This window comes from Equus caballus, chromosome 10 (assembly GCF_041296265.1).
Source record: "Equus caballus isolate H_3958 breed thoroughbred chromosome 10, TB-T2T, whole genome shotgun sequence".
Lineage (NCBI taxonomy): Eukaryota > Metazoa > Chordata > Mammalia > Perissodactyla > Equidae > Equus > Equus caballus.
Window position 1 is genome coordinate 25,444,656 of NC_091693.1, and position 18,579 is coordinate 25,463,234.

The window sequence follows — 18,579 nt, forward strand, 5'->3', positions numbered from 1 at the left end:
GTTATAGGTGACTCGTTTGAGATCATGGTTTACGGGGTGGAATAAAAAACTGGGAGATGGTCAGGATTGCTGTGGGGTGGAAGGGGTTAGATGAGATTTAGATGATTAAGTTAAATAGGCTTCCACTTAATCGTTCCACGGTAATCATTGGCTGCTGTTTGCTGGATACTCCTGTCATTCCACTGCAAACAGAGGCTCATTCCCAGCTCTCAAGCCCCTTTGTCTCATTAAGACACATATTTGTATTACATTTTTTTATCTTATTATTTTAATAAGCTTTAAATTATTTTACAACTACTTCCAAAATGTTTTCAAATTTCTGACAGTAGTTATTCTCGTACTTGTGGTTTCACAGATTCTTGCTAATGGAGGATTGATTCCTGTTGAATTTTCCATTTGTTTCTTTTGAGGGGATCATGAGCAGGGCTCATATTCTCTTTGAGAACACCAGGTGAGTCCTGTGGTAGGAAAGGCCTAATCTTATGATTTGATCCACCTTTATTAGGTTCCCTCAACATATTCTCATCCAGGAAAGGCAGGTATGGTAATATCTGGGGTTAAGAATTCTTCCATTAAAGAGAGGAAGAGAGCAAATTAGGTTTCCCAGCCCATTGGAGGAGCTGACATTGGGTGTTGGTTACATGTAGTATTTTTTCCTGTTGGACCTTTAGAAAGAAAAGAGCTGCCTGCCTTCCACTGGGACAGTGGTACACTCTCCTTGCTCTCTGTCATTGGTAGTTTGGTGTCTTGAGTCTCCTATGTTGAGGGGCCCTGCTTTTCAATATTCTACCCAGCTAGCAAAAATTCTCCACCTCCTGTCCCTGCAAGGGTGTCATGGAACCCAAGGTGCAATGACTGGAGCTGCTCTGCTCTCTCTCTTGGCTCTGTTCAAGGTCATGACATCTGCGACTTGTGGAGTTACCTGGACATTCAGCTCCTCCAGTTGTCTAGGATGCCATGTCACCCTGACTTTACTGAAAATGCATCTCTACATAATTTCATACATTTATAGTGTGTCTCCAGTATTCTATGTGACTGTTCTTGAGTAATATCTGGGTCTTAAAATATATCTTAACTTTCAATAAAATCTTATTCTTATAATTTTTACATTTGAAAGGTCTCAGAAGTGTGAAACTCTTAGGCAGACTCTGAAGAAAAGCTTCAATTGCTTTCACTCTATCTCTGGCACAAGGTCCTCTCAGGAAATAGATATCAAAAATGACAAAATATTATCTCTCAATACTACAATCCAATACTTTCGGATTTTGGTTCCTACTTTTCCAAAATAATTTTTTTATTCATTGAGATATTGGTGGTGACATCACTTAAAAATCCCCGTGTATAACCATTCCTTTGTTTTAATTATAGCCCTAAATTGGCTTTTTAAATCTCTTTTCTTATGTGCATACAATTCTAAGAATGTTGTTTCAAAAATCAGCATTTCAAATTGGGCTCAGGAGAAACCAGCTCTGCCAACACCTTGATCTTGGTCTTCTGGCCTTGACAACGGTCAGAAATAAATCTCTGTTTATACTGCCCAATCTGTTGAGTTTGTTACGGTAGCCCTAGCAAACTAATACAGTCACCCACATTTTCTAAAGAAAGACATCCTCTCTCTCTCACACACACACTCACTCACAATACTCTCGCTCTATCTTGACCTCTATTGCACAACCTCATACTTGTCACTCTACCAAGTCTGTGGAGTGCCAATGACCTACATGTCTTCCCTTGGCACGGGGCCTGGCTTAGCACCTGTGAGTCCCTGTCCCAGTGGTAATACTTTCCCTCTATACTACTGAGGACAGCAAGAGGAGATGTGGCCTGGCCTCGCTTCTCTACTTCTGCATCCTGGGAGATAGTGTTGTGAGTGAGCCAGACAAGGGCTGAAGTAATAAACTTTCCAAGCATCTCTGGTTGATCACTATATTACATATGCATGTGGGAGACCCCAGAAGAAATGACAAGTCTCAGCATCCTTGCAAATGTGACCCACTTTGAATGTGCTCCTCAAGCCACACACAGATCAAGGCTGAGGCTCAACACCTTGCTGGCTTGGGATTAGTGAGCATAACTTCTGACCAAATCATTGACTGAACATTTAATTTTAAAGGTGCATAGGAGATCCCTGCATAGCCAGATCTTTGAGGAAAACTTAGCGTAGACATAAGTACTTGCTCACTGCTGGGAGATACGTTTTGTAGTTTGAGCCCAAGACATTTTTTTGCCTACAAAAACAAGCAAACAAATCCAAATAAAAATGAACCAGTGAAAAATACTCTCAGAAAACAAAACAGAATCCATAGTTACTACAGCACCCTTCTTGTAGTGTCCCTTCTTCAACCAAAACTACCAGACAAGCAAAGAGACCTTTGGATATTGGGTTATTACCCAAAAAGAAAATCAATGAATAGAAACTGACTCCACAGATGTTCCCTTTAACAGGTAAAACTTCAAAGCAGCTAGTATTCATATATTTAGTGATAAAGAAATACATGTTCAAAGATGAAGAAAAAAGTATCATAAGAATGAGTGGATAAATTATTCTCAACAGGGAAATGGAAAGTGTAAAGAAAATAAAAATGGACAATCTAAGGCTGACAACAACTGAAATGAAAAGTTCAGTAGATGGACTCATTGTCATATTTATCTGGCAGAAAAAAGTGTCAGTAAACTAGAAGATAGAGTATGAATAGTCATAGAATTGAAGAACAGTTTACGAAGACTAAATCACAATTAACATGGGCTGGCTCAGTGGCATAGCAGTTAAGTTCATGTGCTCCACGTCAGCAGCCCAGGATTCACTGGTTCAAATCCAGGGCACAGATCTATGAACTGCTTATCAAGCCATGCTGTGGAAGGAGTTCCACATACAAAATAGCAGAAGATGGGCACAGATGTTAGCTCAGGGCCAATCTTCCTTAGCAAAAAGAAGAGAATTGGTGGTAGATGTTAGCTCAGGGCTAATCTTCCTAAAAACAACAAAACCCACAAGAGTAGTTGTGGAATAACACTAAGCATTACAACACACTTGTAATTGGAGTCAGGGCAGGTGCAGAGACAGGAAAATGGGTAGAAAAATTAATTGAAGAAATATGACCTTAAAATTTCTCAAATATTTTGAAAAACATCAACCTACTGATCCAGGAAGCTCAATGAAACCTAAGAAGAATAAATGATACTTCCTGGTCTATACTAGGCCTAGGGAGTACCATCTGTATGGACCTCAAGGTGCAATTAGGGGACATTTTTCTGGATTTAGACGTTGGAAATCTTGCTTATTTTGAAATAATCACTGGATTCGTATCTTCACATTGACACACATTTTGGCTTCTGAGCCACTTGTGCCCATTCTGTTTTCTTTCAAGTCACGTAATGGTGTTGAAGTTCTCCTAAAAAACTGTGCCCTGAAGAATCCGTAGACTGAAATTCCTCCAAAACATCCTGGGGTTCATGATTTTCTGTCTTCCAAAAGCTGAACATATGAGTTAACTATGGGCCCTCTGGCTAATAAGATTTCTGTTGTGCTCACATATTTAAAATGTTAGAGCAGAAAATATGGATCCTCCTATAGACCAGAAATCAGACTTTAATAATCTAAAACTAATGTTTACAAATTACTTGATGAGGATAAAATATTGGAATTGACATCTTCTTTGAGGCTTTGATTAACTTTGGGTACCAAGGTGTCTTTCCTGGACTTTCACCGTGACTTCCATTATTCTCTTTTGCTTGATTTGCTCCTAACTGTTACCTTACCTGTTACCGAATCCGTGAAAGAAAAAAACATGATGAATAACCCCAGTGATCATGTGGTTGAGTAAATGTTAGGAGCACAAGAGCTCATGTAGCCCAGAAATACACTGATATGCTCTGGTGGAAAGGGTTCACAAATGGGTGATTTGTTACAGTCACTATAGTGAGAACAGTTTCTCCAATGATCTTGGACCTGTGCTGGTCTAAGTCAACAGCAAGGATTTAGTATGTACAGATGCTGTCCTCTTGCCTGTGGTAACATCCGACGTGGTCAGAGCTGATTATTTTGGGAGATGGAATTTGGTATCAGTCACAGATACTCATTATCCAAGTCGTTTCCTTGTGCCCCAGGCATGGTGATCTCTGTGTCAGCTTTCCTCTAAAGGGATCAGTGGTGTCAAACCTGCGGGAACTCTCAAGTGCCAAACCTTTAAGAACCGGGAGATAAGTAAGAGGAACTTCAGTGCTTCTGGTTCCAATAACATGGTGTGTGGAGCCAAGAGAGACCTTGCCTGTCACAGCCACAGGAAAATGCTGCAGAATTATGGCCTGTCTGTCAATGGTCAATGTGGCACATTCTGTAGAGTTGGGAAAGTGCAGGACACAGAAGTGTATGAAAATCAGAGCAGAGACTATCATGGCCTTTGGCGGCCAGACGTCACGTCTGAAATGAATGGCCACAAAAAACAACTTTGAGGCTGAAGTAAAGTGGATCCTTCTGGATCTAGTCACATGAAAATGCCAGAAACGTTTAAAACAAAAAACATCATAAAATATTTTTTTCTATGATGGTTGCCAAATGGTGATATTCTAATTTCCTCATTCCTTCTACATTTAGTAGGTGCCCCCAGATCCATCCATCTTTGAATTCTGGCTCTGCCACTCCAGCTGTGCAATCTTGAGATATCAAAGGAAGGAAAGAGATGAAGGGTCAACCCAGAATTTTGCATCCAGTGAGAAAGACCTTCAGACATTATGGTGACACCACTTTCTTCTGTGTCCCTCTTTTCTCATTTCATTTCTTGTCATTTCCTCCAACTCTCAGGCTATGATGGAGCTAGCATAGCTGCAGAGGCACATTGGTAGTGGGACAGGAACCCCCTAGAGTACAGGGAAGTGAGGGCAGAAGTGGGCAAAGCAGCTGTATGGTTGTGTGTTTTCATCACAACAAACCCAGTGATGTGGCTGGTGGGGAGACAGAAGCAGCAAACCTGCATTACATGAGGGCGCAGATTCTCTGAAAATGCCTGCATCCCATTCTTTGCTCATCCCCACATCCACTTACCAGTAATGGTGGCCAGAGGTGAACCGAGGGGAGCCCAGGACGCATATTGCATAGATGAATCTCTCAGTACAGACCATGCAATACAGTTTGAAATACCCACTGTGGACACTCCTCAGGTCCTCACAAATGATGAGGTGGTTGTTGGCTGTGTCAACATCTAAAGCCAGATCCACTGTGGGGATAAAATAAGCAAATCAGCAAGTACGTACACTATACACCACTCTTCACACAGGCTGCAAACGCCCAAATATCTCATTCACTTTCCTTCTTTAACTCTACATTTCTTCCCTAATCAGGATGTTCCTGGAGAAGCTTCCCAGGTCCCTTGATTAGATGAAATTTTATATGTAAAATGAATGTTCATAGCTGGAATTAGTCCTTCTTATTCATCACAAGTATTCTCTTTACCTTAGGTTATTTGATTATTTTATTAAAGATTTTTCCTCTCTTTAGTTGATAATGTACATTATTAGAGAGGCCATGACTATTGTTTGTTCTCATATTATACAAAGTGATGCAGAATCTGCCAAAATATAGACAGCAAATAAATATTTTGAATCATGGGACATCTTTTACTTATTGCAGAATAACACTGAAATATTATTATTTCTTTCTTTTTTCTTCTTTTGAAATTACCTTCCTCATTTACTGTTGTTAAAGAGGCAATTGCATTCTGGGCCTTTTCTTGTATTTCCTAGAGTTGTTATAAAATATTCAGAAAAAAATGCTAGGAGTCCTGAGATGAGATGGGTAACTCCAGACAGTCAAGATAGAGGAAAGGATTCCCATGGACATGAGTGGGGATGTGCTGGGATCTTGGCAGCAACTTAGACCCAGAACTTAATGGAGCAGTTCTCAGAGGGGCAGGAAAATTGTAGAAGAATGACTGTGTACGTTGACAATATCTCCAACTAACCTTAATTATGAGGATGCCTGTCCTAACATGACCATGTGGATGGAGCCCAAGGAGCCTCGGAAATCAACCACCTGGTCCAAAGACTAATTACTTTACTTGGCTTCATTATAACACGGCACACTGGGAGATGCTCAGACTTCCTGACTATCAGAGGGGAATTGGTAAGACTTGTCAAATTTCTGGAATAGGTTTCACCATCCCTGACACAAGTTTGTATGGAGCAAGAAGTAAACTCACTTAGAAAACAAAGCAATTTGTGTCTTTCACAATGACCTTGTGGACTGGAAGATCTACCAAAGGACTCTCATCGAGCTCCAGTCACACCAAAGGCTTCCACCACTGATTACGTGGCCCAATATAGGAGACGCAGGGAAGACAGAAAGAATGAGCAAGGACTTGGCACTCTCCTATGAGCCTGGGAGGTCTGCTCTGGCATCCTGAATTTAGAATATTAGACGTGCAGCTGAGCCGTGATGATTCCCTTTCACCACCCTCTGCCTGGGGGCTTCGGGAACATTTGCCAAGGTCTGGCGAACATTCATTACCCGCACTCCCTGTAGATTAGAAGCACCTGGGGTCTTTTAAACCTTGCAGATTCCTGGGTCTCACTGCCAGAAGGGTCATAATCAGGAGGTTCAGAGTCTTGCTATTCAAAGGGGAGCCCATGAACTAGCAGCCTCAGCACCACAAAAGCCCTTGTGAGAAATCCAGCTTCATAGGCCAGCGCAGTGCACTGAACCACAATCTGCATTTCAGGAAGATCCTCGGGGAATTTGTGTCCACTGAAGTCTGAGAATCATTGTTCTGGGCCAGTGCTGCTCCCCCTCAAAAAATTGTAACCCCATATGCATTTCTTGTAAACACATTAAAAAAATAGTTCCAAGATTCAGCTATAATTGATTTTAATAATGCATTTTATATAATCCAGTATATCCGAATCTGATTTCTACTTGTGTCAATAGCCAAATTTCAGATAATCAATGGCTGTTAGTGGCTATTGGAAATATTGGATAGCACAGGTCTAGGGCGTGACCCTAAATATTATACTTTCTTAAAAACCTATGGACGGTTCTAGTCTATACTTACTGGTGAGAACAGCTGTTGCTTTGAAAGAATAAAAATTTTCAGCGACAGTATTCAGCTAAAGCCCTTATTTAATGGAGACCTTTTGAAAAGTTGCTTTTTCCAAGGCGCTTTATGGGGTGGGGAAGGTATCAAGCCTTATGTTCAAAATTCTGCAGGTTCATCTGGATAACAGCTTTCAGCTGGGACTCTAACTCCTTGGTTTTTGAAAACAGCACCTCCAGCTGGCTGCCAGGCCTGATGCCCTTCTTCTGCGAGACCAAGTAGCAGAAGGGGCACAATAAACCCTCCCCATCAGGCTCCTTCTGCAGTGAGCTGATGCACTAGAGGCAGGAGACATACCCATATTTCAGGTTCGTGCATTTTTCAAGATAAGTCATGCACACAAGATGTGCTTCCTCCTTTAAAGTGTTCAGCCATGGCCACTGTCTGGAGAAAAATGTACATGATATTGGAATTTCCATGAGTTGAATGGATATTAGTCTTTGGGAGACTTTCATCTTTACAGGCATCGTAATTTGCAGACGGTACTAGTAGGTAATAAAGGTACGACATAAGTACAAATAAAGATAGATCTTTGACATGAACTTCTGATATTTAAAATGCTAGTTGGAATGAAGGACGTGAGTCATCCTTGGGCTTTATGTTACATTGGGGGAAGATCTGTAATATATCTGAGTTGTCCAATATGGTGGCCACCAGGCACAAGTGGCTATGGAGCACCTCAAGTGGGCTTTTCCACATAGAAATGGGTTGTGAGTATAAGATGCACACTCAATGTTGAAAATATAACGAGAAAAATAGAATAAACAATCTCATTGAGAAATTTCAAAAACTGATTACATCTTGAAATGATTACATTTTGCCCGTAAAATTAGATTTGTTTGATTTTAATTTGTGTTGCTACTACAAAACAAATATATAATTATTACATCTGTAACCACTTTGTATTTTTGCAGCATTGATCTACCCCAGAATACCTCCTCCTCCTCCAGCTATCCAACCTGCATGTGGCAAAAACCCAGAGGACAGCTTGAGATATGGAATTAGCCCATGTCTAAAATCCCACTCACCATCTCACGGAGTTTACCAGGTTCTGATTTGACTTAGGACAAGGAAGAATATATTACTTCTACAACTTGGGTATTGAACATCTAAGTTCTGCCTACTGCTCCCATCAGAGGTCCCCATGAGCCTATGTGCACATGCTGTGCCTGACATTGCGTTGACCTCAGAAAAATGCTGAATTAATAATTTAGTCTGAGACTTTGATTTCTTCTATTTTTTTTCAGAGAAATTTGAGAAGTAAAAATGAAATCCTATGAGACTGAGCTCACCTCTCCTCCAGTAGGACCTCTTCTGGCCTCCATCTGCTTATCCTGACAGCTCGGTTCTGAAGTGAGATCAACTTACACGGGGCTTTTATTAGACAGGGCCCCTTCTCCCACCTCAATCACATTCCATTCTCTTCTTTAATTCAATCTGATTTTGATTGAATTCCAGCATTAGTGAGATTTTTCTCACATCATAAAGAGGTTACCACAAACAAAGGAGATAACTGTATGTTGAAACTGACCTTTTTATAACTAATACAAACAAAATATCAAGGTGTTATCATTATAGATTAGATATTAGATATTATATGTGTTGATGAAAAGAATTTGAATTGAGATTAAAATTTTTAAAAACTTAATCATTATTAATCCTTCTAAAATGAGTGAGTCTAGTTTCAAACAGTTTTTGATAATGAAGGTAAAATCTCCCATTTTGATCAAGAAAATTAATTAAAACTTCTCAGAAGTCTGTCCAGCATGACACTCACTGGATCGCAGTCACTTCTTCCAAAGAGTGTTGTCTCCACAAATGTGAAGATCGTTGTTCAGAAGTTTGGTAAATAAACCCCAAAACTGTTCCCTGACTATCAGTCAGCAGGTGAAGGTCCTGTTGTTTGCTGGTTAAAAGTCTAAGATAAAAAAATATTTTTATAATATTATTATTTCCCTTCACAGCATTCATAAAACGAGATAAATTTCTTTTAAAATATGTTCAGAAATTGTTCCTGGTGGTTTCAGATGATTCATAGGTGATCATAGTTTAGGGAGTGGAATAAAAAATTGGAGGATGGTGGGTAATATTTATATAATATTTTTATTCCTTATCTTACTATTTTAACAAACTTTAATTTATTTTACAACGCTTCTAGAATGTTTTCACATTTCTGGGAGTAGTCATTCTCATGTTTCCGGTTTAGCTGACTCTTGCTAGTAGAAGACTGATTCCTATTGGGTTTTCCATTTGTTTATTTTGAGCTGATCATGAGCGGGGTTTGTGTTATCCTTGGTAACACCTGGTGACCCCTGTTGCGGAAAAGGCCAAACCTTGTAATTTGATCTGCATCTATTAGGTTCCCCTTAAATACCCTAAGTCTGGAAAGGCATTTATGGTAATATATTGGGTTAGCAATTCTTTTATTAAAGAGTGGAAAAGACTGAGTTAGGTTTCCCAGCCTACTGGAGGGGCTGACCTTTGGTGTTGGTTTCCTGTAGTATTTTTTTCTACTGGAAATTTGGACAGAGAGGAGCTGCCTGACTTCCCCTGGACAGTGGTACACTCTCTTGCTCACTGTCACTGGTGTTACAGGCTCTTAACATCAGCCCTGATATCAGTTCCCCCACATCGAACCCAGCGTATATGGGGTTAAAACTAAAACCCACCACCCCCTTTCCTGCTTCTCTAGCTCCACTCATATGTAAATACCTGTTTCTTTAAACTTGGACTCTTTGAGCTTTACAACTAAATGGGAGTTACAAATTGTTAAAAGCCCAGGTGACCTGGAGTTGGAGGCACACTAAAGTTTAGCTAATCATGTGTCCTTGAGTTTGCCGGGAAAGCCGCTGTCTCAAGAGTATCAAGGAGCGGAGGCTTCCCAGACCTCAAATCCTTGACTCCCGGCACTCCAAGCCGCCTCAAACAACAAGACGAGACAACAGCGAAGGATGCCCACCTGCCATCCTCCTATCTCACCCTCCCCGCCTCCGCCTTGCTGCAAGCAGCCTCTCAAGGCCAAACGCAGGCTGGTGGGAAACCACCAGCCTGCACAGCTACATGCACCCCCTCCCCTACCCAAAACCCCAAATAAAAATCCCTACCCATTCCTCATCGGGGAGCTAGCAATTTTTGAGGCATGAGCCCTTGCTTTGCTCCCTGTGCCTGGCATAGTAAAAACCTTTCATCTTCCACTCAAGACTCTGTTCTCGTTATTTGGATCGGCGTCGGGTTCAGAGACCGAACTTTCAGTTACACTGGCACTCTGTGGTGTCCTGGGTCTCCTATGTTTGAGGGATCCCACATTTCAATATACCACCTAGTGGGGACATATTCTCCACCTCCTGTAGCTGCAGGAGTGTCATGGAACCCAAGACTCCGATGGCTGGAGCCACTCTGCTCTCACTGCAGGCTCTGTTCAAGGTCATGACATCTGCAACTTGTGGAGCGAAGTGGACATTCAGCTTCTCCCGGTGTCAGGACGCCATGTCTCCCTGACTTTACTGAAAGTGCATCTTCCGTAATTTGATATATATCTTACGTTCCCAGTAGTTCTACGTGACTCTTCTTAAATAATATCTTGGTCGTCAATAATATCTTTTCAGAATTTAGCATTCTACTTTGCATCAGAATTAAATTGAAATAATATTGGATTAAAAGGTCATGGCAGGGTGAGAATAATGTCAAAGAGGAGGAACTCTCCAACATGAGCCCTACACCCCAGAACCAAACTCACTGTGCAATCACTTGGAAGTAGAGGAGGACTAAAAAGGAGAATAGGAGACTTCTAAATAACCTTGTTGAAAAAAGTTGTTCTCAGAGTCTAAAAACCGGTTAGGAGATACCCAGATGGAAAATGTTGACATCCATAATAGTTAAACTATTACTGACAGAATAGCGACTACGTATACACAATTTTCACAGACTGACTGAATCTTTTAGGTACGTAGATTTAAATTTTAATACCCAGATTGAAGAAGTGGATTATTTCATTATTTTCAAAACTCAAATTACAGCCAGAATATTCTGAATGGCACTGTCCAATCCAAAATTCTGTGATGGATATGATTCATAACTGTGGTATCGAAAAAGATAGTCACTCCCTCCATAAAGCTGTTGAACATTTGAAATGTGGCTGGTGACACATGTAGAAAGGATAATTTTTGGATATATTGGCATAAATAGAATATATTATTTAAATTCATTTCATCTTTTTCATTTTCTTATTTCTAATATGTCTAGAAAATTCAAAATTACTCATGTGCCCTCAATTTTATTTCTACCTTCCATTGCTGAGGAAGATGGGAAATGGGGTGACACCTGAGGTCTTATGTTTCTGAGCTCTGCTCTGGATTAATGTTATAGCCAGAAAGTCCCAGCAGGGGGACTGAGCGTCCTCATGAGTCTGGACCCTTCTTCCCCTTCAGCTCAGGGACAATGACGATTTCAGTCTCCTATTCCAATTGCTTTACAAACATCCTTAGGTTTGGACCATGTTGCCTCTATATTTGTGAGCTCACTGCTCTGCAATAGGAACAGCATGTTTTTAGGGCATGTTAAGTCCCTGCATTGGTGAGGGTAAAGGACTTTCAGTAAAGAAGAACCTCGGCTGTTCTCCTCCCCAAGCCCAAGCTGCAGGGCATCCCTCGAAGACTGGAGTAAGAACCTCTTAGTGTGTTCTTGATTTTCTCACAAGATTCCTGAAATAATCTTGTCTTTTCTCTTAGACCCTTAGTAAAACTACAACAAAAAATCTCTGTAATTCCGATATCATGGCCAACAGGCTGATTTGGGAAAGGATAATTGGGTAGTACAGAGGGAAAAACCAAAGTTCACTATTTCAAAAATGATTCTGTTTCATATGTTTTGCATTGTGTCCTTCCTTTATTCAAAAATGTTTACTCACTAACTAGTTAAGTATGGTGAGCAGGATCTGTGTTAACGTGGGCCATTAATTTAATCTCAGTTGGAGAGTTCATGAAAGATTTTTCTGAAAAAGTTTTATCAGCTGCAGAAAGAGTAGTAATAAACCAGCAAAGATGAAACAGGGCTATTTAGGCCATTAGGTCCATCCATTTGTGAAAGTACTTCCTTTCTTTCCACAGTGAATATGACTTTGGATGTGGCACAGTCAACACTAACCTCATCATTTCTGATGACCTGAGGAGGGTGAGATGTTGGCATATCAAACAGATGCATAATAAGCTGATGCAGATGCTGAGAAAGTCAGCTTTGTATTCTGTGTCTTGGGCTCCCTTCTATTCACCAATACTGAGAGTTGGTTATGGGAACCAGCCATGAATACCTGTTGGCTGCAACTTAGATGTAGAACTTGCATGGAGTAATGCTTGAAGGAAGAGTGAATCATGGACATGAATGGCTTTGTGGATGCCTCCATCTGCACTAGTCTTGGCTTATCAGGTCAGAGTCAAGATGTTTGTTCTAACATGACCTGGAGGGTGGACTTACCATGAGCCTCAGAAGGGGACCCTCTGGACCCACAACCCATGACTTCACTAAGGTCCCTCATGCTTTGGCAGAATAGAAAATGCTGTCTTGTATCTGACCCTCTGAGAAGGATTACCGAGAACAAAAATATCTAGATCAGGTTTCACCCTCCCAAATGCAAGATTGAATAGAGCAAAAACAAATTTCACAGTTCATATTCTAGATTGATATATGTACCAAAACACACACAACGTATTCCCACCCAACACAGCCACCACTCATTCCATGACCCATTGTAAGAGGCACAGGGAAGAGAGGAAGAGTAAGACTCGGTGCATCCAATGAGGCTGGGCTGGGAGTCCGGGAGATCTGGTCTGGAGTTCTGATCTTAGTGCATTACATATGCAGCTAAGCTCACATAATCCACAATAACCATATGCCTTTCTTTAAGCCACATCACCAATTTAGCACAGAGTTGACATGTAATACTGGGCTGGGCATTATTTCCTGTAACACTGGTTAGGTCATGGAGGGAAGCACATGCTGCAGTACTCAGGTCCAGAGTCCACAACGGAACCTAAACACACAGTGACAATCACATGCACTTTAACCACCATTTTCCTGGCGACCTGAGCACTGGGATAAATTGTCAATCCTAGTGGCTGCACACTTTCAGTGGATTAGAATCACCTGGGGGTGATTATGAGTTAGAACTACTGGGTCCAGGATCGGTGAGGATCCCAGATCAGTGAGGATCCTGAACCAGAAAGGAAAATGAGTCATTGTGGGGTCAGCTGGGAAATTTGAATGTGGCCTGTAGATTGAGTAATAGTGTTGCATCCGTGTTGCTTCACTGAATTGAATGGCAGTATGGATTTTACATAGGAGAGTGTCTTTTTTTTTTTTTTTTTGAGGAAGACTAGCCCTGAGCTAACTACTGCCAATCCTCCTCTTTTTGCTGAGGAAGACTGGCCCTGAGCTAACATCCGTGCCCATCTTCCTCTACTTTACACTTGGGATGCCTACCACAGCATGGCTTTTGTGAAGCGGTGCGATGTCCACACCATCAATCTGAACCGGGGAACCCCAGGCCACCGAGAACTGGAATGTGTGAACTTAACCGCTGCACCACTGGGCCAGCCCAAGAGAGTGTCTTTTTTGTAGTGAAAATTACTTTAGAGATTTATGGCTGCTGTGAAACACGTCAGGCAACTTGCTCTCAGGGGGTTCAGAAAAACACTACTGATCATGGAATTACACACAGAGAAAACGGGCGATGGAGTAAATGAGCCAAAATGCTAACAGTAAGTCTGTGAAAGGAACATGGAACTTTAAAATACTCTTCTTGCCATATTTCTATGTATTTAAAGTATTTTGAACCCATTATTTAAAAATCAAAAATGATACATTGCCACTACATTTCTTTTATTTGTACGAAAAGATTTTACATTGCTAAATATATTTTCACTATTGTCTTTCCCTAAGCAAATTTGAATCATCTGCTTATGAAAGACAACAAACTTTCATTGGGGTGTTGGTTATCTTTATAACATTCTACTACCGTTTTATAAAAGAAAGAATTTTGTTCGACATGTTGGAAAAATGAAAGTTCAATTAAGATATTGTGAGATAATTTACCCATAGCAGGTTGGCATGGCAGAAGAAGTGAAAGGAAGTCTTCTGCTCTGAGGTCCTGATGCCAGAAGGGACAGATCTATCAAAAGACATGAGTACCATAAGTGGCAACTGTGGATATGTGTGTAAGCTCTGCGTTATCTTCAAATCTTAATTTCTTGAGAGAAAACTGACTCAAGAAAGGAAAGAAAAAGGATGAACTATGGGTTATGACATACAGAGAATTAAAATGTTGAAAAACATCACCATAAAGCATTTGAAGGGATATATGGAATTATACTAATCTAAGTTTCTTGAATATTTTGTGAAGTAGTAAACAGTAGTTTTAATTAGAATGTCATCTGTTAGCAATGCATAATGTGATAGCTACAACAATCACTAATAAAATAGTTATTAAAAATTTGTGAATATTTATGCACCCGACATCAGAGAACCTAAACATACAAAGCAAATATTCACAGACCTAAAGGGAGAAATAGACAGCAACAAGATAATAGCAGGGACCTGCAATACACCTCTTTAACAATGGATGGACCATACAGACAGAAAGTAAATAAGGAAACATTGAACTTGAACTACAGTTTAGACCACTTGGACCTAAAACATGTATCTTGATCATTCCACCCAACAGGAGCACAAACACCTTCTTCTCAAGTGCACATGGAACATTCACCAGGAGAGACCTTATGCTCAGTCCCAAACAAGTCTTAACAGAGTTAAGAAGATTGAAATCCTATCAAGCATCTTTTCCAACATCAATGATAGAAAACTGGAAATCAGTACCAGCAGGAAAGCTGGAAAATTCACAGACATGTAGAAATTAAAGAACAGACTCCTGAACAACCAAAGGGTCAAAGAAGAAAATTAAAAATATCTTGACACAAATGAAAATGGATACACAACTTACTGATATGGGATTCAGCAAAAGTTGTTCTAAGAGGGAAGTTTATAGCAATAAATGTCTACGTTAAGAAAAAAAAATCTCAACCTAGCTTTATAACTTAAGGAACTAAAACAAAAAAAAAACTAAGTCCAAAGTTAGCAGAAGAAGGAAATCGCAAAAATCAGAGCAGAGGGAAATGAAATAGAGACTAGAAAGACAGTAGAAAAGATCAAAGAAAACTTATGTGTTACTGAATTCATGAAAGAAATAAACATGATGAACAATCCAAGATCTCTTGGAGCCCAGAGGTCCATTTGTATGCTCTGATGGAAAAATAAACAAATGGATTTTTTAAATTGTGAGGACAACATATTGTGGTCATTTTAGAAAGAACATAGCAGTGGTGTTGTATCTACATTGGTTTTCTCAATCAAGGGCAGGATATTTCCTGTATAGGAGTGTGTCTCTGCTATAGGGGAAATCACATTAGTGTGTTTAAGATGTACAATTTAACAGGAAAAAAAGAAAGTGAAATAAAAATATTTTTAGATAAACATTGAGACAATTCATCTAGAGAAAACCTGCCTCCAGAAAATAAAGAAATTTCTTCACAGTGAAGAAATATTATATGAGAATAAAACACACAGAAATGAAGTATAATTGGAAGAAGTAGGTATCGTGGATACTCGCATAATCTATACTTTCTTTGCATTTCTTATTTTCTAGATGAGACAAGTGGTTCATGGCAGCAAAAATATTATCATTTATTGTGAGTAAGAACATATAGAATTACAATATATGAATTAAATTTCATGAAGCATGTGAGAAGGTGTACAGAATTCTGCTAATGTAAGATTCTTACATATTCTCTGAAATGGTCAACAGTAGTTTTAACTTGAATATAATACTTTGGAAATCCATTTTATAATGGTTACAAAACCCACTAAAAATAAGTTACATCTTAACATCATTAATTTTAAATATGGAATTTAAATTTCCAGATTGTCCCAAAAGAAGGCAAAAGAAAAACAGACAAAAGCAGATAGGACAAAGAGAAAACAAAGTGCCCAGTTTCTGTGTTTCAATGATGAACTAAACATCCAACTGACAAATACCAAGATGGTAGCTCTGCACGCTCATTCACATGACATCATCTTTCCAATCAATAAACTTCACTGAGGGTCAACTGTGTAAAGAAAATTCAGGTTTAAAGGCAAAGCAATCCACTGGCCAACATTGATTTTTCTCTGTAACACTACAGCATATTGGAGAAATATGAGTGAAATATAGTAACACAATAATGTAGAAAAAATACCTTCTCCATTTTCTAGGTTTCTTACTTTCATCCTTGAAATAAAATCTCCACTCCCTCTGCAGTAATATTTATCTGGGCCAATATTGGATTATGTGCCAGTGTGTATTAGTTATGTTGTATATGTTAGCAACACCCACACTGAGATATAATTTACAGAAACACTTCAAATATTCCTGAAGAAAGGATAACTCCTTCAGATGGCTGTAGCAGTAGAGGTTTCTTCAATAATGGTGTGGATCTTTTTTGACGTCATGATTTCATCTATAGACTATCAATGCAGCACTAGAATAAGATCAACCTTCCAAGATATTTGTGGATTTTACGTAAAAAACTGGTACTCAGTAAATGAGTACTGCATAAAGTAATTATGGTTATTATTGAAGCTGTCTTCTACATATTTATTACATTAACCACGATATCTAACAATTAAAGAGCAAAAGCTTGGCGTTGTAGGATCCCTAATGATCAGCAGGAAGGGGCTGAGAGTGGGAAAACAAGAAACCAAAACACTAGAGATCTGCATCAGCCATAGACGAGAATCTAAACAGGCAGTGATGTAAAAAGTAAAAATGGAATTCAGCATGTAGAAGATGACAAAAGTGACCACCAGCATCAGGATGGTGTGGGCAGCTCTGGTCTCTGGGGAGTATTTCTGATAGGTGTTTCGAGTGTGAATATGCTGCACTCTCTGGTGGTGTCTGTGGAGCAGAAGCACCATGGAGCCACTGGCCCAGATCATGAGGCCAATAAACATGGCATCAGAGACAGACCACAAGATGACAATGCTTGCATTGGGATTTGAGGATGAACAGAACCACTTCGCTTGGGTGTCAGTGTCATTTCCCATGTCCTGTGGACCAGTGACTTTTACAGGAATGTAAATATTTATTAAGAAACTGAACATCCAGCAGTTGCAACAGAAAGGACCAATGAACTTGGGGGCTCTTCCTCTGAGCATCATCCACATCACTCTCTCAGGGACGAGAGTGAAGAACTGATAGGTGCTCAGGACACAGGTGGAGCACAAGCAGGTGCTGCGAGCCACTTGGCGGATGTAATAGACAAGCTTACACCCAAGACTGGAGAGTGGTTTCCTTAGGACAAAGCTGTCATCATGTGGGGAATCCCGGTGCAAAGAAGAACCAAGACATTGGCCATGGCCATGTGGGTGAGAATTGTGTGTGTGGGCCTCTGCCTCTGGCCGAGCAAGATTGGAGAGACATTATGGAAGAAGAGAACAACATTGGCTGGAGCTCCAATCCCGAACAGAGAAAGGATGATGGTTTTCAGAGCCACGTCCCCTGTGGTGCTTAGGAAACCTTTCAGAAAAGACATGAAGATAGCTTCCGAGTGGCCTGGAGTGAAGAGAAGGCTATGACTGCGCAGGCAGCAGGACTCTTCTTAGTTATACAACCTTATAAAAGGATTCTTGGCCTTTTCTTCTCCTGAAAAGGGAGGCACTGTCATACTCCACAGAAAGACTCAACCTGGGGATCACACACCTGACAATAGTTTACTTTTCATCATGATTATTTTGTATTTATTTTGATTTACTCTTATATTCTGACTCCTCACCAGAATGTAAGACATCATGAACTTAGGAACCAATGCAGTATTGTCCCAAAATATGATTGACACAAAATAAGTGTTAAATAAATGTGTACTTAATGAATAAGTGAAAGGAGACAGGTGCACTGTACCCCTCTCAGAATTCACAATCATCCTGTCAGGCATAATAACACATTAACCTAAGATAATGAAATGGAAAAATGCAAACTAATGTTCAAATTTTAAGGTTATCCAACACATTAAAATCACGAGATAATCAATTAACTTTTGAGAACTCTTAACATTATTCATCATCGTGACTGGATCCAAAATACCTGCCAAAAAATCAGTAGCCTTCTGAATATTCAAGATGACCCTCAAATGACCTCATATAGTCTATTCAATATAGAAAAGCTCCAAAATGGCCAAGGAATTTTAACTATTAGTAAGTCCACAGACCTGAACAGGCTGAAAAGTCAGGTATGAAGATCTTTTTCTGAGTAGTCTCCAGCCCTCCTCAGTCCACACCAAGAAACAAACACTATGATCCTAAGACCCAGTCCACAGCAGATTGTTTTATATCTTCATTTGATTTGGGGTTCCTACATCTTGTCAGGCTCTTTACTTTGTTCCAGATTTTACAAAGGAGAGTCAGTCTAGCTATC

The 18,579-nt window shown here is 40.0% G+C and overlaps 1 pseudogene; it reads right to left on the reverse strand.

The window, feature by feature from the left end:
- Positions 1 to 7,171: 7,171 nt before the first annotated feature.
- On the reverse strand, positions 7,172 to 17,701 carry LOC100629941 (vomeronasal type-1 receptor 4-like; annotated as a pseudogene).
- Between the last annotated feature and the right edge of the window lie 878 nt (positions 17,702 to 18,579).